Here is a 21823-nt window from a genome sequence, read left to right on the forward strand (position 1 = left end):
AAAAGCAAAGCACGGTATCTATGAAAAACTAACCCCTCAGAGGAGAACAACAGATAAAGGGCCAGGCCTACCTGACCCTGCAGGATAGGTAAGGTTAGTCTGGCAACAGGGGTATTTGGGAACTGCCCATCTCCTGCTAGAAGAGCTAGAGAAGACCCCTTCCGGAGAGACCACCAAGAGAGGAGAGCAGTAGGTGCTAATGATGAAGAATATTTTAATCAGGGGCGCCTGGGTGGCTCAGTGGATTAAGCCTCTGCCTTCGGCTCGGGCCATGATCTCAGTGTCCTGGGATTGAGCCCCGCATCGGGCTCTTTGCTCAGCAGGAGCCTGCTTTTCTATCTCTCTCTGCCTGACTCTCCGCCTACTTGTGATTTCTCTCTCTGTCAAATAAATACAGAAAATCTTTAAAAAAAAAAAAAGAATATTTTAATCAGCAGAGATGGTCAAAATGACAAAGTTCCATGATCAGAGTAAACATATGGGATTTAAAAATAAAAAATAAAAAAATTTTTTTGAAAGGACTTTTCTTTAAAGGAATTTAAACAAAAGACCTTTTTAAGAGACAGTTGGCTGTTTAAACCCAAAGTAAAACTCACTGAGAGAATCGCCGCATTATTTATTGGGGTAGAAAGGACCTGGAATGTAGAAAGACCCATTCTGCAGAGGACAAAATAGAATCACTAACAGGCCTCATGCCTTGCACAGCCAGTGGCTAGAATACCTACCCCATCATACCCTGTGCTAGAAGGCCACTAGAACCATTTCAACTATGTTAGTTTTTCTTGGAAGCCAACAAGTGTTTGCCCAGTTAAGAGCACGGTAACAATCAGTCACGTTATGTTATAATGATTGTCGATATCTTTAAAAGCCTTGTCAAGTTCCTTTTTGAGTAACCCTCACCCCACCCTTAGAGAAATTTATCTGTGGTTCACCTCTTTGAAGTACCTCATTGTTGTTCCACATTTACCATAGCCGAAAAACAAACAAACAAAAAAAAAAGCTTTTTATTAACAAAGTGTTCAGAAGGGGGCGCCACTGTAAACAATGAGAGTTTTCGCTGCCCGGACAATTTTGTTGCAGAAACAGCTGAAAGCAATCAGGTCAGACAGAGCCAAGGGCTGGAGGGATTTTTAAAATGACAAAAACCGAACCAAATCTAACCAAAACAAAAATCAAAGCCAATGGCCAAGATTTCAAGTTTGCTACTAAAGGTATGACATTCTCCTAAGACATGCGAGTGACTTGATCACTTTATTTATATATTTATATTCTAAGAAGAAGGAACTATTTGATGCAGCAAATCCACTTTGGTTAAAAATTACCAGATATGGGGGCTCCTGGGTGGCTCAGTGGTTTAGGCCTCTGCCTTCGGCTCAGGTCATGATTTCAGGGTCCTGGGATGGAGCCCCACATCGGGCTCTCTGCTCAGCGGGGAGCCTGCTTCCCCCCTCTCTCTCTGCCTCCCTCTCTACCTACTTGTGATCTGTCTGTCAAATGGGTAAATAAGATCTTTAAATAAAGAATTACTAGATGTGAAATACATCGAGGGTATGGGAAGGAAAATGATTTCACCTGATCTGACTAGGAAGTGGTTGAAGCCTGAATTAAAGTGCCACAAAAAGAGTAGAGACCTGGGAAATATATGGGGTAAAAATCCCTAGACAAACAGCAATAATAACTGGCTGCTCTTTATTGATCCAGATCCTGCGGTAGGCAAAGAAGAGCTGGTTTTAGCCAGAGGATGATCTCCGTTTGTCTTCATGATCTGGCATTTCCTGCAAGCCAGGCATGGGGCTCTGCACTAGAGCTGCAAATGCTGGGGGCCCTCATTGTCCCTTTTCTCTTCTCAGGGGGACAACGGGCATGTCCATGGTGCAGTGTGACAGGCTTTACCACAGGGAGATAATAGACTGCCAAGGGTAGGTGGGAGCTGGGAAAAGCCACTTAGGAACAGATTTTCAAGGGAGGTGATAGACAAGGGCAAAGCGAAGAATGAGGATGAGTGTGTCAAGTTTCAGAGTGCCAGGAGGCAGCACAGTGCATTCGGGAAACTACAGCAAGTTCATGACAACCGACAGCTGATCTGGCAGCATCACCTGGGGATGGAGGCTGAGCCCCGGGGTTAACACTGGGGGTGAGATCGTTTGTATACTATGGCGAGGAGGTGAGGTACTACTCTGTGGGGGCACAGGGAGCTACCGGAGGATTTCAAATATCAGAATCGTAACCATAATAGAGTATTTCATTGCATCCTAGCTTTCATCAAGTGTAAGATGCACTATAGTTTATGTTCGACTAAGAAAGAGAAATGCTGTCAGTTAAAGTAGGATATGTCATCAAGTGCAAGGTGAGTGCCACCTTAAGAGATATTAAAATGGGGGGGGACAAATCTTAGAACAAGTAAATTGTGGTAGTAGAATAATTAAGAAAGATCCAACACTTGGATCAACTAAAGAAGTGATTATTGCTTACCATGTGCCCCAAACTATATTAAGTCCTAGAACAAGAGACGTGCTCATCTTGAAGCCTTGCAGCTGTTAGACCCAAGGTACAGAGGGCAGTAGCCAACGGCCAGCAGGCCCCAAGTGCCATGTGAAGACTCTAAGAGCAACTGCCTTTGAAAGAGAAAACGGTTGACAGTGGGCTTTCTGAGGTAGAGTATTACTAGCTGGGAAAGTAGTAAAATTGACACAGAATCGGAAATGATGCCCCAACATGACAGAGTTGGTGAAACTTCCCTTCTCAGAGATCTTGAGGCACCTCAGAAATGAATTTTTCATTTTGGACAGAACATTCAGGATAAATATGATCTGTTTGAATTCCTGGTTTCTCATTAGGACAGTTTCTTAGGCTTCACTGGCAGAAGAAAAGGGTTTTGATAATCCAGGGTAAATCCTGACAAAAGCAAAGCACGGTATCTATGAAAAACTAACCCCTCAGAGGAGAACAACAGATAAAGGGCCAGGCCTACCTGACCCTGCAGGATAGGTAAGGTTAGTCTGGCAACAGGGGTATTTGGGAACTGCCCATCTCCTGCTAGAAGAGCTAGAGAAGACCCCTTCCGGAGAGACCACCAAGAGAGGAGAGCAGTAGGTGCTAATGATGAAGAATATTTTAATCAGGGGCGCCTGGGTGGCTCAGTGGATTAAGCCTCTGCCTTCGGCTCGGGCCATGATCTCAGTGTCCTGGGATTGAGCCCCGCATCGGGCTCTTTGCTCAGCAGGAGCCTGCTTTTCTATCTCTCTCTGCCTGACTCTCCGCCTACTTGTGATTTCTCTCTCTGTCAAATAAATACAGAAAATCTTTAAAAAAAAAAAAAAGAATATTTTAATCAGCAGAGATGGTCAAAATGACAAAGTTCCATGATCAGAGTAAACATATGGGATTTAAAAATAAAAAATAAAAAAATTTTTTGAAAGGACTTTTCTTTAAAGGAATTTAAACAAAAGACCTTTTTAAGAGACAGTTGGCTGTTTAAACCCAAAGTACAACTCACTGAGAGAATCGCCGCATTATTTATTGGGGTAGAAAGGACCTGGAATGTAGAAAGACCCATTCTGCAGAGGAAAAAATAGAATCACTAACAGGCCTCATGCCTTGCACAGCCAGTGGCTAGAATACCTACCCCATCATACCCTGTGCTAGAAGGCCACTAGAACCATTTCAACTATGTTAGTTTTTCTTGGAAGCCAACAAGTGTTTGCCCAGTTAAGAGCGCGGTAACAATCAGTCACGTTATGTTATAATGATTGTCGATATCTTTAAAAGCCTTGTCAAGTTCCTTTTTGAGTAACCCTCACCCCACCCTTAGAGAAATTTATCTGTGGTTCACCTCTTTGAAGTACCTCATTGTTGTTCCACATTTACCATAGCCGAAAAACAAACAAACAAAAAAAAAAGCTTTTTATTAACAAAGTGTTCAGAAGGGGGCGCCACTGTAAACAATGAGAGTTTTCGCTGCCCGGACAATTTTGTTGCAGAAACAGCTGAAAGCAATCAGGTCAGACAGAGCCAAGGGCTGGAGGGATTTTTAAAATGACAAAAACCGAACCAAATCTAACCAAAACAAAAATCAAAACCAATGGCCAAGATTTCAAGTTTGCTACTAAAGGTATGACATTCTCCTAAGACATGCGAGTGACTTGATCACTTTATTTATATATTTATATTTGAAGAAGAAGGAACTATTTGATGCAGCAAATCCACGTTGGTTAAAAATTACCAGATATGGGGGCTCCTGGGTGGCTCAGTGGTTTAGGCCTCTGCCTTCGGCTCAGGTCATGATTTCAGGGTCCTGGGATGGAGCCCCACATCGGGCTCTCTGCTCAGCGGGGAGCCTGCTTCCCCCCTCTCTCTCTGCCTCCCTCTCTACCTACTTGTGATCTGTCTGTCAAATGGGTAAATAAGATCTTTAAATAAAGAATTACTAGATGTGAAATACATCGAGGGTATGGGAAGGAAAATGATTTCACCTGATCTGACTAGGAAGTGGTTGAAGCCTGAATTAAAGTGCCACAAAAAGAGTAGAGACCTGGGAAATATATGGGGTAAAAATCCCTAGAAAAACAGCAATAATAACTGGCTGCTCTTTATTGATCCAGATCCTGCGGTAGGCAAAGAAGAGCTGGTTTTAGCCAGAGGATGATCTCCGTTTGTCTTCATGATCTGGCATTTCCTGCAAGCCAGGCATGGGGCTCTGCACTAGAGCTGCAAATGCTGGGGGCCCTCATTGTCCCTTTTCTCTTCTCAGGGGGACAACGGGCATGTCCATGGTGCAGTGTGACAGGCTTTACCACAGGGAGATAATAGACTGCCAAGGGTAGGTGGGAGCTGGGAAAAGCCACTTAGGAACAGATTTTCAAGGGAGGTGATAGACAAGGGCAAAGCGAAGAATGAGGATGAGTGTGTCAAGTTTCAGAGTGCCAGGAGGCAGCACAGTGCATTCGGGAAACTACAGCAAGTTCATGACAACCGACAGCTGATCTGGCAGCGTCACCTGGGGATGGAGGCTGAGCCCCGGGGTTAACACTGGGGGTGAGAAGGTTTGTATACTATGGCGAGGAGGTGAGGTACTACACTGTGGGGGCACAGGGAGCTACCGGAGGATTTCAAATATCAGAATCGTAACCATAATAGAGTATTTCATTGCATCCTAGCTTTCATCAAGTGTAAGATGCACTATAGTTTATGTTCGACTAAGAAAGAGAAATGCTGTCAGTTAAAGTAGGATATGTCATCAAGTGCAAGGTGAGTGCCACCTTAAGAGATATTAAAATGGGGGGGGGGACCAATCTTAGAACAAGTAAATTGTGGTAGTAGAATAATTAAGAATGATCCAACACTTGGATCAACTAAAGAAGTGATTATTGCTTACCATGTGCCCCAAACTATATTAAGTCCTAGAACAAGAGACGTGCTCATCTTGAAGCCTTGCAGCTGTTAGACCCAAGGTACAGAGGGCAGTAGCCAACGGCCAGCAGGCCCCAAGTGCCATGTGAAGACTCTAAGAGCAACTGCCTTTGAAAGAGAAAACGGTTGACAGTGGGCTTTCTGAGGTAGAGTATTACTAGCTGGGAAAGTAGTAAAATTGACACAGAATCGGAAATGATGCCCCAACATGACAGAGTTGGTGAAACTTCCCTTCTCAGAGATCTTGAGGCACCTCAGAAATGAATTTTTCATTTTGGACAGAACATTCAGGATAAATATGATCTGTTTGAATTCCTGGTTTCTCATTAGGACAGTTTCTTAGGCTTCACTGGCAGAAGAAAAGGGTTTTGATAATCCAGGGTAAATCCTGACAAAAGCAAAGCACGGTATCTATGAAAAACTAACCCCTCAGAGGAGAACAACAGATAAAGGGCCAGGCCTACCTGACCCTGCAGGATAGGTAAGGTTAGTCTGGCAACAGGGGTATTTGGGAACTGCCCATCTCCTGCTAGAAGAGCTAGAGAAGACCCCTTCCGGAGAGACCACCAAGAGAGGAGAGCAGTAGGTGCTAATGATGAAGAATATTTTAATCAGGGGCGCCTGGGTGGCTCAGTGGATTAAGCCTCTGCCTTCGGCTCGGGCCATGATCTCAGTGTCCTGGGATTGAGCCCCGCATCGGGCTCTTTGCTCAGCAGGAGCCTGCTTTTCTATCTCTCTCTGCCTGACTCTCCGCCTACTTGTGATTTCTCTCTCTGTCAAATAAATACAGAAAATCTTTAAAAAAAAAAAAAGAATATTTTAATCAGCAGAGATGGTCAAAATGACAAAGTTCCATGATCAGAGTAAACATATGGGATTTAAAAATAAAAAATAAAAAAATTTTTTTGAAAGGACTTTTCTTTAAAGGAATTTAAACAAAAGACCTTTTTAAGAGACAGTTGGCTGTTTAAACCCAAAGTACAACTCACTGAGAGAATCGCCGCATTATTTATTGGGGTAGAAAGGACCTGGAATGTAGAAAGACCCATTCTGCAGAGGAAAAAATAGAATCACTAACAGGCCTCATGCCTTGCACAGCCAGTGGCTAGAATACCTACCCCATCATACCCTGTGCTAGAAGGCCACTAGAACCATTTCAACTATGTTAGTTTTTCTTGGAAGCCAACAAGTGTTTGCCCAGTTAAGAGCGCGGTAACAATCAGTCACGTTATGTTATAATGATTGTCGATATCTTTAAGAGCCTTGTCAAGTTCCTTTTTGAGTAACCCTCACCCCACCCTTAGAGAAATTTATCTGTGGTTCACCTCTTTGAAGTACCTCATTGTTGTTCCACATTTACCATAGCCGAAAAACAAACAAACAAAAAAAAAAGCTTTTTATTAACAAAGTGTTCAGAAGGGGGCGCCACTGTAAACAATGAGAGTTTTCGCTGCCCGGACAATTTTGTTGCAGAAACAGCTGAAAGCAATCAGGTCAGACAGAGCCAAGGGCTGGAGGGATTTTTAAAATGACAAAAACCGAACCAAATCTAACCAAAACAAAAATCAAAACCAATGGCCAAGATTTCAAGTTTGCTACTAAAGGTATGACATTCTCCTAAGACATGCGAGTGACTTGATCACTTTATTTATATATTTATATTTGAAGAAGAAGGAACTATTTGATGCAGCAAATCCACGTTGGTTAAAAATTACCAGATATGGGGGCTCCTGGGTGGCTCAGTGGTTTAGGCCTCTGCCTTCGGCTCAGGTCATGATTTCAGGGTCCTGGGATGGAGCCCCACATCGGGCTCTCTGCTCAGCGGGGAGCCTGCTTCCCCCCTCTCTCTCTGCCTCCCTCTCTACCTACTTGTGATCTGTCTGTCAAATGGGTAAATAAGATCTTTAAATAAAGAATTACTAGATGTGAAATACATCGAGGGTATGGGAAGGAAAATGATTTCACCTGATCTGACTAGGAAGTGGTTGAAGCCTGAATTAAAGTGCCACAAAAAGAGTAGAGACCTGGGAAATATATGGGGTAAAAATCCCTAGAAAAACAGCAATAATAACTGGCTGCTCTTTATTGATCCAGATCCTGCGGTAGGCAAAGAAGAGCTGGTTTTAGCCAGAGGATGATCTCCGTTTGTCTTCATGATCTGGCATTTCCTGCAAGCCAGGCATGGGGCTCTGCACTAGAGCTGCAAATGCTGGGGGCCCTCATTGTCCCTTTTCTCTTCTCAGGGGGACAACGGGCATGTCCATGGTGCAGTGTGACAGGCTTTACCACAGGGAGATAATAGACTGCCAAGGGTAGGTGGGAGCTGGGAAAAGCCACTTAGGAACAGATTTTCAAGGGAGGTGATAGACAAGGGCAAAGCGAAGAATGAGGATGAGTGTGTCAAGTTTCAGAGTGCCAGGAGGCAGCACAGTGCATTCGGGAAACTACAGCAAGTTCATGACAACCGACAGCTGATCTGGCAGCGTCACCTGGGGATGGAGGCTGAGCCCCGGGGTTAACACTGGGGGTGAGAAGGTTTGTATACTATGGCGAGGAGGTGAGGTACTACACTGTGGGGGCACAGGGAGCTACCGGAGGATTTCAAATATCAGAATCGTAACCATAATAGAGTATTTCATTGCATCCTAGCTTTCATCAAGTGTAAGATGCACTATAGTTTATGTTCGACTAAGAAAGAGAAATGCTGTCAGTTAAAGTAGGATATGTCATCAAGTGCAAGGTGAGTGCCACCTTAAGAGATATTAAAATGGGGAGGGGGACAAATCTTAGAACAAGTAAATTGTGGTAGTAGAATAATTAAGAAAGATCCAACACTTGGATCAACTAAAGAAGTGATTATTGCTTACCATGTGCCCCAAACTATATTAAGTCCTAGAACAAGAGACGTGCTCATCTTGAAGCCTTGCAGCCGTTAGACCCAAGGTACAGAGGGCAGTAGCCAACGACCAGCAGGCCCCAAGTGCCATGTGAAGACTCTAAGAGCAACTGCCTTTGAAAGAGAAAACGGTTGACAGTGGGCTTTCTGAGGTAGAGAATTACTAGCTCGGAAAGTAGTAAAATTGACACAGAATCGGAATTGATGCCCCTTCATGACAGAGTTGGTGAAACTTCCCTTCTCAGAGATCTTGAGGCACCTCAGAAATGAATTTTTCATTTTGGACAGAACATTCAGGATAAATATGATCTGTTTGAATTCCTGGTTTCTCATTAGGACAGTTTCTTAGGCTTCACTGGCAGAAGAAATGGGTTTTGATAATCCAGGGTAAATCCTGACAAAAGCAAAGCACGGTATCTATGAAAAACTAACCCCTCAGAGGAGAACAACAGATAAAGGGCCAGGCCTACCTGACCCTGCAGGATAGGTAAGGTTAGTCTGGCAACAGGGGTATTTGGGAACTGCCCATCTCCTGCTAGAAGAGCTAGAGAAGACCCCTTCCGGAGAGACCACCAAGAGAGGAGAGCAGTAGGTGCTAATGATGAAGAATATTTTAATCAGGGGCGCCTGGGTGGCTCAGTGGATTAAGCCTCTGCCTTCGGCTCGGGCCATGATCTCAGTGTCCTGGGATTGAGCCCCGCATCGGGCTCTTTGCTCAGCAGGAGCCTGCTTTTCTATCTCTCTCTGCCTGACTCTCCGCCTACTTGTGATTTCTCTCTCTGTCAAATAAATACAGAAAATCTTTAAAAAAAAAAAAAAAGAATATTTTAATCAGCAGAGATGGTCAAAATGACAAAGTTCCATGATCAGAGTAAACATATGGGATTTAAAAATAAAAAATAAAAAAATTTTTTTGAAAGGACTTTTCTTTAAAGGAATTTAAACAAAAGACCTTTTTAAGAGACAGTTGGCTGTTTAAACCTAAAGTACAACTCACTGAGAGAATCGCCGCATTATTTATTGGGGTAGAAAGGACCTGGAATGTAGAAAGACCCATTCTGCAGAGGAAAAAATAGAATCACTAACAGGCCTCATGCCTTGCACAGCCAGTGGCTAGAATACCTACCCCATCATACCCTGTGCTAGAAGGCCACTAGAACCATTTCAACTATGTTAGTTTTTCTTGGAAGCCAACAAGTGTTTGCCCAGTTAAGAGCGCGGTAACAATCAGTCACGTTATGTTATAATGATTGTCGATATCTTTAAAAGCCTTGTCAAGTTCCTTTTTGAGTAACCCTCACCCCACCCTTAGAGAAATTTATCTGTGGTTCACCTCTTTGAAGTACCTCATTGTTGTTCCACATTTACCATAGCCGAAAAACAAACAAACAAAAAAAAAAGCTTTTTATTAACAAAGTGTTCAGAAGGGGGCGCCACTGTAAACAATGAGAGTTTTCGCTGCCCGGACAATTTTGTTGCAGAAACAGCTGAAAGCAATCAGGTCAGACAGAGCCAAGGGCTGGAGGGATTTTTAAAATGACAAAAACCGAACCAAATCTAACCAAAACAAAAATCAAAACCAATGGCCAAGATTTCAAGTTTGCTACTAAAGGTATGACATTCTCCTAAGACATGCGAGTGACTTGATCACTTTATTTATATATTTATATTTGAAGAAGAAGGAACTATTTGATGCAGCAAATCCACGTTGGTTAAAAATTACCAGATATGGGGGCTCCTGGGTGGCTCAGTGGTTTAGGCCTCTGCCTTCGGCTCAGGTCATGATTTCAGGGTCCTGGGATGGAGCCCCACATCGGGCTCTCTGCTCAGCGGGGAGCCTGCTTCCCCCCTCTCTCTCTGCCTCCCTCTCTACCTACTTGTGATCTGTCTGTCAAATGGGTAAATAAGATCTTTAAATAAAGAATTACTAGATGTGAAATACATCGAGGGTATGGGAAGGAAAATGATTTCACCTGATCTGACTAGGAAGTGGTTGAAGCCTGAATTAAAGTGCCACAAAAAGAGTAGAGACCTGGGAAATATATGGGGTAAAAATCCCTAGAAAAACAGCAATAATAACTGGCTGCTCTTTATTGATCCAGATCCTGCGGTAGGCAAAGAAGAGCTGGTTTTAGCCAGAGGATGATCTCCGTTTGTCTTCATGATCTGGCATTTCCTGCAAGCCAGGCATGGGGCTCTGCACTAGAGCTGCAAATGCTGGGGGCCCTCATTGTCCCTTTTCTCTTCTCAGGGGGACAACGGGCATGTCCATGGTGCAGTGTGACAGGCTTTACCACAGGGAGATAATAGACTGCCAAGGGTAGGTGGGAGCTGGGAAAAGCCACTTAGGAACAGATTTTCAAGGGAGGTGATAGACAAGGGCAAAGCGAAGAATGAGGATGAGTGTGTCAAGTTTCAGAGTGCCAGGAGGCAGCACAGTGCATTCGGGAAACTACAGCAAGTTCATGACAACCGACAGCTGATCTGGCAGCGTCACCTGGGGATGGAGGCTGAGCCCCGGGGTTAACACTGGGGGTGAGAAGGTTTGTATACTATGGCGAGGAGGTGAGGTACTACACTGTGGGGGCACAGGGAGCTACCGGAGGATTTCAAATATCAGAATCGTAACCATAATAGAGTATTTCATTGCATCCTAGCTTTCATCAAGTGTAAGATGCACTATAGTTTATGTTCGACTAAGAAAGAGAAATGCTGTCAGTTAAAGTAGGATATGTCATCAAGTGCAAGGTGAGTGCCACCTTAAGAGATATTAAAATGGGGGGGGGACCAATCTTAGAACAAGTAAATTGTGGTAGTAGAATAATTAAGAATGATCCAACACTTGGATCAACTAAAGAAGTGATTATTGCTTACCATGTGCCCCAAACTATATTAAGTCCTAGAACAAGAGACGTGCTCATCTTGATGCCCTTTAGCTGTTAGACCCAAGGTACAGAGGGCAGTAGCCAACGACCAGCAGGCTCCAAGTGTCATGTGCATACTCTAAGAGCAACTGCCTTTGAAAGAGAAAACGGTTGACAGTGGGCTTTCTGAGGTAGAGAATTACTAGCTGGGAAAGTAGTAAAATTGACACAGAATCGGAATTGATGCCCCTACATGACAGAGTTGGTGAAACTTCCCTTCTCAGAGATCTTGAGGCACCTCAGAAAGGAATTTTTCATTTTGGACAGAACATTCAGGATAAATATAATCTGTTTGAGTTCCTGGTTCTCTCATTAGGACTGTTTCTTAGGCTTCACTGGCACAAGGAAAGGGTTTTGATAATCCAGGGTAAATCCTGACAAAAGCAAAGCACAGTTTCTATGAAATACTAACCACTCAGAGGAGAGCAACATATAAAGGGCCAGGCCTACCTGACCCTGCAGGATAGGTAAGGTTAGTCTGGCAACAGTGGTAGAGGGGAAGTGCCCCTTTAGGTTGGCATGGACAAAGCCCTCAATCAACTTTCTGTGCCTTTGCGACAGTTATGAGAAGTTCTGGTAAGTCCCCAATTAATGAAAACAGTCTGCTCTGACGCCTGTTTTCCTCTTCGGCTTTTCTCTAAGAATTCTTTTCATCTGTTAGTTTGGTGGTACTGGTGGTTGTATTTTAACGGTTCATGGTTATAATATTCACCTTCAGAAGTGTTGTAAATGATTTTGTTTTTGCATATGCTAAAAACCTAAAAAAACATGTTCGAATTGAAGAAGACCTATTCTCAGAGTAGACAACCTTAAAATGTCAGGGGAGAGGAAGCATATTTCCAAATTCAACTTATTAATGCCACTTTGGTCATATGTAAGTGGTTTCTAACTTACGAATGACTTGCATTTTAACAGTTTATAATCTTGTAAAGATCCCCCCCCACCGCATGTAAGCTACGTGTGGTTAGGTTCCTGGGCTGATCTACAAAAACTGTGTAATCCCTAATGGAACTGAAGGATAATATAAATAAAATGTAATACTTAATAAATGTTACATTTGCATGTTCTCTCAGAAAAATCTCTGTTGTGGGAATGGGACTCCCCACCTCTAAGCCATTGGGAATAGGAACTCCACCTGGGTGAACAGTGGAGGGGCAGTTGTGGCATCACTTCTAACAGAAAACTGTGCTGCCCTGTCTCCCCTCCGGCCCCCCTCCCCGTCTGTGTCTGGTGCCCTGACTTACGGCCTCTGTCCATTCTGATGCCCTGTCGTAAACTTGTCAAAAACAACACCATCCTTCCTTGTGTGTCTCCTCTAGCTTGAGTGGCCTCTTGCGTCCCTCCCCTAAGACAGTGCCTGCATCCTAGAGAGAATATAAAGAGAACATAATTTAAGGGAAGACACAGTACATGGTTAGAACCAAAAAAAATGCGAAGTAATGGAAATATCAGTGCTGAGAAGCCTAGGGGAGGGGCAGGCAGGAAAGAGTTCGTGAAACAGGTAAAAATCTTGAGTTGTGCCTTGAGGTAGCCAATACTTTCCATGGTTTATGTCTCATTTGAATTTTACAAAATCTTGTTAAAGATACTTTTCCTTGGAATGGAAGGGATTTTCATGGTCCGCTGTTGGATTCCACACCAGCCGCTGTGGGGCTCTCCCACTGCCTCCTTGGTGTGCCTCTTCCTCCCGGGGCCTCATAGTGGTGTTGTTTCCCAAGCCTAGCCTTCCTTTGGCCTCCCACTCTTCTCTCAAACCCCCTCCCTGGAGGCAGATTTGCTCTACTCTCACAGGCTCCCGTCCCACCTCACCCCCTGCCATCACCATATACCCTCCCTTTTCCATGGCCTGTTTTTATGGCCACTTTGGTCCTGCTCAGCCACAGGCCTGACCTGCCTTTCTGGTCCCAACTCTGAAGCTGTTCTGTGAGATTCTCAGATCACTGAGGGATACGACTATATCTGTCTTCATTGCATCCCTGTAGGCTGCCACAATACTGACGTCCAGGAGGTGTTTCATAATGTTGATGGAGTGAATTAATTCACCTTCCTGTGGAATTTTTGTGATCTGCCTACTTCATTCTAGTTGTTTCTGTTAACCTTTGTTTTGGCCCTAATTCCTAATTATCTCTTTATTCATTAGCTTCTGGACATGTTTCTCTACCTCTGTGCTCTGCCTTTTTCTGGTCTTCTGTTCTTCATTCTTGATTCCTGGTATTTCCATACCCACATTTCATCATCATGCATCAGTGCTTTGACATTCTTTCATTCTCCAAAATATGCAGAATCTAAAGACTTCATCTCAGTGAAGTTGGCCCTCCATTCCTATTTCTGCTTCTCTCCAGAAGGAAGCCTGCAGTGCACATGGCTGTGTGCCTGTCTGACCCTGCCCCTGAGTGTGTGTGCACTTACATCTGCTCCCCATCCCCTCCCCACCTCGGCAGCTGTGTACACATGGCTTTCAGAGTCCGATTCGAGCCCCGTCGCATTTCCAGACTCTCCTGTACTTTGCTTCATATTATCTGTTCTCCATTCTAAGCCCCCTCATCCCCATAACTTTCACTGTATATGTCATTCTTCTTCTAGCCATGCGACCCTGCCTTCGTGTCATTATGCCCCCAGGTCATGAGTCCCCTCAACAGTAACTGTGTCTGGTATATCATGTTTGTTTGTTTTTTTTTGTCAATATCTGCATAGTACTGGTGCACAGGTATTAATTTCTGTGGAATTGAATGAGATGTAGGAAATTGATAATGTGACAAAACAATGTCTGTAATACATTTTCTTTATTATTCTTTTAAAGAGTCTCAGGTCATCAGTCAGTGAAGGAATTCGGGCAGTAGATGAACGAATGTGTAAACAAGAGGACATAAGGAAGAAAAAGGTACCCTCCAGTAGATTTCTTATGCTGCATGCCAGTTGAAGCCCTCTCCTCTTGTCTCCGCGAACTTGTCAGCACTATTCAGCTTTTTTTCTTTTTTTTTTTAAATTTAGCTTTTTTTCAAAGCTCTCACGCATGTGCATTTTATGCATTATGTCACGTTATCTACCTGAAATAAGAAGACAGAATTTCAGAGGTACCCACACGATCTCAAGATCACCCACTTTTTCCAGAACAAGAAACAGTGATAACTGTTGTCAGTGCAGCGCTTGACAGTTAATGACTGTATAAATTGTCAGCGGCCCTGTAAAGAAAATAGGCCTATATTAGAGACTAGGGGAGAAGTGGGCTTTCCAAAGCAAACTCAGGATTCTGCCGTAGGTTTGCTGTTATTTTCTGATCCTGTGTTCTTTATGTTCTGGTGTTCACTTTAATTTTTTCAATTCCCAGTAGTTAGCATGCGGTGTTGGCTTAGTTTCAGGTGTGTGAGACAGGCAATGGCTCTGTACATCTGAGGGCTCACCCCGGGAGTGTGCCCCTTAGTGCTATCTCCAGTTCCAAGTGTCCCCGATATCATTCATGAGCATAACGATGTAGGGGCACAGCGGGCATTGGAAGTCTGAGCTTCTGACTCTCGCCTGCTGCTCTGTACAATGTTTTCTATGTGTATTATTAGCATATTTGTTAAAATCTCAGTGGGGAGAAGCCTGTTTGAGGGACCTTCTGTTTAATTCGCCTCTGGATCTCCTCACAGCTTTTGTCCAAAGAATGCTTGTCGTGCGCTTCCAGACAAAACAGTAAGCTTTGTGAGAGCAGGGTGTATTTCTTGCTTTATTTTCTCGTGCCCCCCCCACCCCCCGTTGGAATGAATATCGAGCTCCCAGGGGTGTTCATTATTATTATTATTTATTGAATGGATGACTTTGTATTTTTTTGTTCTTTAAGGATGAGAGTTTTCATAATGTCCCTCAACCTCTTTGATAATATTTGTAGTGTAAAAGGTCTTTAATGATTTGGTGCTTGGGCATATAGGTATATGCACATGTAAACTGAGAGGGCCAGTACAATCGGAAGCCAAAGTTAAAACATGAATAAAGGGCCATAAGAAAACAAATGGAGGGGCGCCTGGTGGCTCAGTTGGTTAAACGTCCGACTCTTGATTTTGGCTCAGGTCATGATCTCAGGATCATGAGATTGAGCCCCGCATTGAGCTCTGTGCTCAGCAGGATGTCTGCTCGAGATTCTCTCTCTCCCTCTGCCCCTCCCCTGCACGCGCACATGCAGTCTCTCTCTCTCTCAAATAAACAAATCTTTTTTAAGAAAATAGGAAAGAAATGCCCATAGAAAGATTCAGGATGGGGAAAAAAAGAAATAAGAGTATAGAATATGAGAAAGCAAAGTCTAGGGTTTTTTTTTTCCTCTATAAACTTGCAATAGAATATGGAAGTATGCTTATTCTAGAACTAAGATTTGCATTCTTGAGAATTCTGTGTTTCATAGAAATATTCAAAATATAGCATGCCCTATATATTTGAAGTTAACTTTTGGTCTTATATTTTCCTGCATTTAGCATGGGAAATAAAGATGATTAAGAGTAAAGATGGTGACGTTTTTTGTTTGCTTAATTTTTATTTTTATAGATGTGTGTGTTGAGGCTTATACAAGTTATTTGATCAGTGGAAAAGATTGAAAAAATCTTAAATTCACAAAGTTCGAAAGAAACCTCTGCACTAGAAGCAAGCAGGTAAGCATTTTTTTTTAACTAAGTAGCACATAAATTAATACTTCACATCCAATCTAATTAGGCGGGGACGGCTTAGTTAGAATTCATTTCTGAACAAGAAGAAAATCCAGGTTTGTGGCTAGAATGTAGCTCCAGGAGAGTGGAGAGCATGAAATGGTAAAATCTATAACACGTTCCTATAAACGCTTTGGTTATAGACCACAGTTCCAACACGTCATTATGCTTGCAGTGTAAAAGTATATTTGGAATCACCTTCCCTGAGGACTAGCAAAGTCCTGTTGATCTTTAAGGCATACCTACCATTCATCTTGGTTTTTCTCCATCTCATTTTTTTTCCTAGACATGCCCAGAGTATTACCATTGATGTATTTTGCACCAGCATTATATTATTATGAAACAGTATAGGACATATCCAGTTGAAATTTACAAACAGGAAAGGAAAAACTTATGAAATAGGAAAAAGATGATGGCTCTCTTTGTTACACTGTGATTGTCTTGTTCCCTTCCTGGTGTGAATTTTCAATCATCCAGGGTAGATGAGTGACTCAGAAAATGAGTAGTTAGGTCCTGTCAGCACTGTGAGACGCACAGTGGTGCAGTGGGAGTAGCCGGGGCTGGTCCTACACATACCAGCTGGGCTGCCTGCGTCAAGGTCGCCTGGTGCCCTGAGGGCTCTGTTGTGTGACGCTAACAGTCCCTCCCCTTGCAGGCGGAGTTAGGTTTCTAAATTTTAGGAATTAAGGTTTTAGATTTGGAAGGAACTTGAGAGACCATATGCTCCGCATGTCTCATGATGGAGATTAAGAACGGACACATCCCAAAGGAAGCGATTCTCTGGTCCTAGGTCTCTGTCCCCTTTCACATCAAGGCATTCAACTAAGTGGTCAGCCTCCACTGTGCTTGTGTCTCTAGCCCATTGCACTCGTGCTTCTGCCCCGTTCGTCCACACTTAGCAGACAGTCTGCACGCTGCCCTCTGCAGCCCGTGTGTCTCCAGCGGCTCTGCTTCACTGCGGCCCTTGGCAGCGCCTGCAGCCCCTCCAGCCATGTCCATGTTCGGCCCCTGGGGAGCTGGCCCTCCAGTGTTCTTCCCGTCTTTGCTGTTGCTGCTGTGCTCATCGGATAGAAACACCTCAGTGAGCTCTGTGTCTACAATCCTGTCCCTTTGCAACACTGTCCTTGATAAACAGACATTGTGCACTTTCTTGCTCAGAATTACCTTGGAGGACTTTTTTCTCCAGAAGAGCAGCTCTGAGCTCTAGAGTCAGGAAAGCCAGAGCAGCGTCAGTGCACAGTAAATCCATCATGCTCTGCCAGGCCCAGAAATGCCGAGAAAAGGATAAATAGGAAATGCACATGGGATCAGTCAGTAGAGGTTGGGATTAGGATTCTGCATTGGTCGTGCCAAGCGCTTGCCTTCCCTCCACAGCAGTTCTGATGCTCTGGGATGGGGCACACCATGGCAGGTCTCCAGCGATTTTGGGTTTTCTTACAGTGTGTTTCCTTACTACCTGACTGCCCATCCTCAGATGTGGGATGCCTCATAGAGCCCAGCAGGGGCTTTGGGGCCTTTGTTGTGTGTTTTTTTTTTTCTTTCACTGTTCGACCTCCTTTTGAATGGGGTTGACGCTTTCTAATGTGGGGGGCAAGAGGGAAGTGTATCCAGTCCACTTGATGGCAGATGCACTGTGAGTGATTTCTCACCAGCTCCCGGAGCACCGAGCTTGCTCTTTCTGCCGTTGGGTAAATTTAAACTTGGAGTCCGCTGCTCTGAGCGATTTCCCAGGTTGCTGCTAGGCGGTCAGTTTTAGCTGATTGAGGAGACAGCAGTAGTTGGTACTGGGGAGGTACTTGGGAGGGAGAATGAGGCAGGCAGAGAAGAAGAGGGGGCTTCGGGTATGAACGGTAGGACAGGGCAAGAGAGAGGAGGGGGTTAGAGAATGGGAGAAGAAGGGAGAAGAAGGGCACAAATGGGAGAGCCCGAGGAACGTGGAGGAATCATGCAGTTGTACCCACACTGACCTAAAATAGCTCCATCCCCTTGCCTGGGCCCTGTGGCCCGGGCCAGGCTGCGTCGGTGGCTTCTACGACCTCCCCGCTCCTCACCCCTTGCACTGGGGTCTGCTGCACAGACAGTTTGTCATGAAAGTTGATGGCGTTCAGGTGCAGGTGCCTGAGCGCTGTAAGGCATGTGGGGCGGTGGGGGTGGCAGGTTTTTAACTTTGGGAATTACATTTCTCTAATTGTCTCTACTAGCCCTCTCTGGACTAGACAGATTTTGGAGAGAATTGCCACAGAATTTAACCAGTTACACTTTCATGCTGTTCAGAGCAAAGGCATGCCTCTTCTGGACAAAGTAAGACCAGCAAGTGTTGGTTTCGATTTTCAATTTGCTGTTTGCGAATTTCCTGGATGATTTTGGTTTGACCTAGCATTGCCCCTGATAATTGCTACTCTACAGGATTTTGAAGCTAGCTTTGAATTCTTTTTTTTTCAGTGTCTCCTGCTTGGGACCCTGCTTCCATTATGTCACACTAGATAGATTTTGTGTAAAAACACAAGCGTAGTCTCCAAACTATGCAAGTAAAATTAATTCTGAATTTCATGTAACTTGACACATCATATGATGTAGTCAGAGTTCATTTATCCAAAGCCCTTGACTGGGTTTAAATGCACGTTTGTCAGATTTACTCCGTAGCTTAAGAGGCAAATAACTTTTTGTCATTCCGTAATTGTCTGAACTTCACTTTGATGAAGCCGACTTACTTTCAAAGAAATCATAGGGAGGGGACGCCTCAGTGGCTCAGTCAGTTAAGCCACTGCCTCTGGCTTAGGTCATGATCCCAGGGTCCTGGGATTGAGTCCCACCTTGGGCTCCTTGCTTGGCAGGAAGCCTGCTTCTCTTTCTGCCTGTGTCTCCTTGTGTGCTTGTGCTCTCTCTCAACAAATAAATAAATAAAAACCTTTAAAAAAAAAAAGAAAGAAAGCAATCATGGGGAGAAGAGATTTATTGTTATTCTCTAGGAAATGTTGGGATTTTAATCTTACATATATTCTGGTAGAATTAGAGGCTCGCTTTATATATATAACACATATGTATATAAATTATACACATATATTTGAGCTTTTAGAAACTGTGGTACCTGAACCTTCTTTCCTGGTCTCTCTGTTCTTGCAGCGTATAGCCCACATTACGGCCATGCTGCAGCAGTCCCTGGGAGGCCTGCTGCTAGAAGGGCTTCAGACTTCCAATGTGGACATCATACGGCACTGCCTCCAGACTTACGCTACAATTGACAAGACACGGGATGCAGAGGCGTTAGTTGGTCAAGTACTGGTGAAACCATACATGGATGAGGTTTGTGCCCCCATGCACCTCATTCCACAAACACAGAGCATCTAATCTGGCTTTGTTTCTTGACTGGGTGCGAGAGAGCTCAGGGCTCTTCCTTGAAGATGCTCTTTGTTCCTGCTCTTCTGGTTGTAAGAAAAGGTTGGTCCCGCTTGGTGCCCATCAGCATGGCAGGAATCAGGCATGCGCTCTGGTCTCTTACAGTGATGCCATAACTCAGGGATCATCTTAATTTAGTAGGGGTGAGGGACTTGCCTAGGAAGAAGGTACGGATCAGAACATTTTCAGGTCAATTTCCATTTCCATAAGTTATACGTTAATGAAGTTGCCGAAAAGCGTGACCCCACCAAGGCGCCCGTGCCCACTGGAGGAGCTGGAAGACAGCTCTGTGCACAGGGAAAGTCTGTGAGGGGAAGCGTCTTCGCAGAATTGATGTGGCCTAAGTCTTGAAGACCATGGGGGAGTTTGCCAGGCTAGGAAGGTGGGAGGGAGGGAATATTCAAAGATAAAGGGCTTTGAAGGGCGAGTTAGCCGGGTAGTACCTTAAGTCCAGAACTTGGTTACCCAGTGTTCTTGACCTATAAGGATACAGTAAAATACAGGGAGTCAGTGTATCCTGCCTCTGAGCGGCCGGAGTATGGGCTGCACCATGTGAGGCCGCCAGCAATCAGCAGCTTCCAACTTAGAGAGCGTCGGTTTCATCTAGTTCAAGCGGACAGAAGTCATGAAGCCAGTCTCAGCGTTTGAGGGCTTTCTTCCAGTCACCTGCCAGTGCGAGTGTTCTTTCTGTCTGGTAAGTATAAAGCTACCCACCATGACTTCAGGATGAAAGGCTTCCAGTTTTAAAACGAGACAGTATCCCAGTGATAGAAGTGAAATTGAAGGATTAATTTCAGTAATCTTCTCAGCTTCATTAAGACTACTAAAAGTAAATGATCTGTCAGTTCTTTGTATGTATCCTATTATAGTTCATAGCTCTCTCTGTGGGGGTGAAAAAGATCACATTATTCTTTGTCACTAAATGAAAATATTTTAGTTATTTAATTTATGCCCTTTTCATTGAACTGAATCTAATATGCTAAATTAGGGAAGTACTTTACGTTTCCGTGTCATTAAATGAACTGTGGCCACGTTTGTATTTTAAGTTTGCATGCTTGTCATTCACCTCCTGCAACTCAGCCTCACCAAAAAAAAAATTAAATACTAAAGCAAAATAAGATGTGTTTTCTTCCATCACTTTCCATCTCAGCCCTTTCCCTGTTCTGGAGACGGTAGAGGATAAGGCCAGGGTGAAGATGATACAGAGCTGTTGTCTGCAGATACAGTATTTCGCTTTTAAGCTCAGAAGGGAAGCAGATGAGTGTGTGTGATGTTTTAGCTTCAGGCCAGTCTCTGTCCCTCAGCCTCTGTGTCCCCCAGGGTTGGAGCAGTATTCCCAAATCCCGGGACCTAGATTTTCATGCCATTGTTACTTACCTCCTGTTTAGAAAGCATACTGAGTGGGGAGGAGGAAGGACGAAGTGCATTTTTAAGGTTTACATGATTCTTTTCTCTGTAGTGTATAGTTCATACTTCTCTTTTAGGTGCTTTAAAAACAAACAAAAACACAAACAAACAAACAAATAAATAAATAAATAAATAAAAATAAAACGCTCTTCCTTCTGCTAGGTGATTGTAGAGCAGATAGTTGAGTCTCATCCAGACGGCCTGAAGATCATGTATGCTAATAAGCTCCTGGAGTTCGTTCCTCACCACTGCCACCTTCTTCGAGAGGTCACAAGAGGAGCCATCTCAAGGTGACGTAAAATGCTGTGTATGCACCTGAGCTCAGTTTAGTGACCACCTGTCACCTCCTCATGTGCCGCTGATCCCTGGCTGTCCTGTCTGACCCGGGAACGTGGGAACGTGTGCTCTTCCCTATTTGTTACCAGTGCTGTGAGGCAGGTGTCACTTGCCTGGGTTTACAGGGAAGGGAATGAAGAGTGGGGACGAATCTCAATGGTGACATTTGTGTGACTCCAGAGCCTCTGCTTTTCTCTTGTCTATACTGTCTCCTTAACCAGGCTCAAAATCAAAATTGGTTTCCTTCCATTATTGTGATGTCATCATCGGTCTAGAAATACCAATTCATTTTAATTCAACATGTTTTATACTGATGGCAATTAAAGTCATGAACGGTTTTCCCTCCCTCTATTATTTCATTTCCATGGCTTTCCAGTTCTGCTTCATGAATATCCCATTACCTTCCACCATCTCCGTCATCCCAGTCCAGACCTTTGTTGCCTTTTGTTCGAGGGTAGCGGGCTCTCCCCACCTGGTCTCCCAGCTCCACCTGTCCCTCTTCATTGCAGCCCTCAGCTGTCCCACCTGCCCAGAGCTCTTCAGCCTTCCTGAGTCGCTCGTGGCTTCTCATCGCCCACAGAAGAGCATCCAGTCTTCCTGGCATAACCTGTGACCGTTGGTGCTTGAGTCCTAGTGGTTCTCCGCTGTAGAACTTTCTACTGTGGAACTTTCTCCCATACCACTATGGTTCCTGGCCAGACAGGAGCACTTGACCTTCCCTAACACACCTGGTACAGAAGATCCCTGACTTCACCTTGGTTCAGTTTATGGTTTTTTGA

This window comes from Mustela nivalis, assembly GCF_964662115.1.
Source record: "Mustela nivalis genome assembly, contig: HAP1_SCAFFOLD_318, whole genome shotgun sequence".
Lineage (NCBI taxonomy): Eukaryota > Metazoa > Chordata > Mammalia > Carnivora > Mustelidae > Mustela > Mustela nivalis.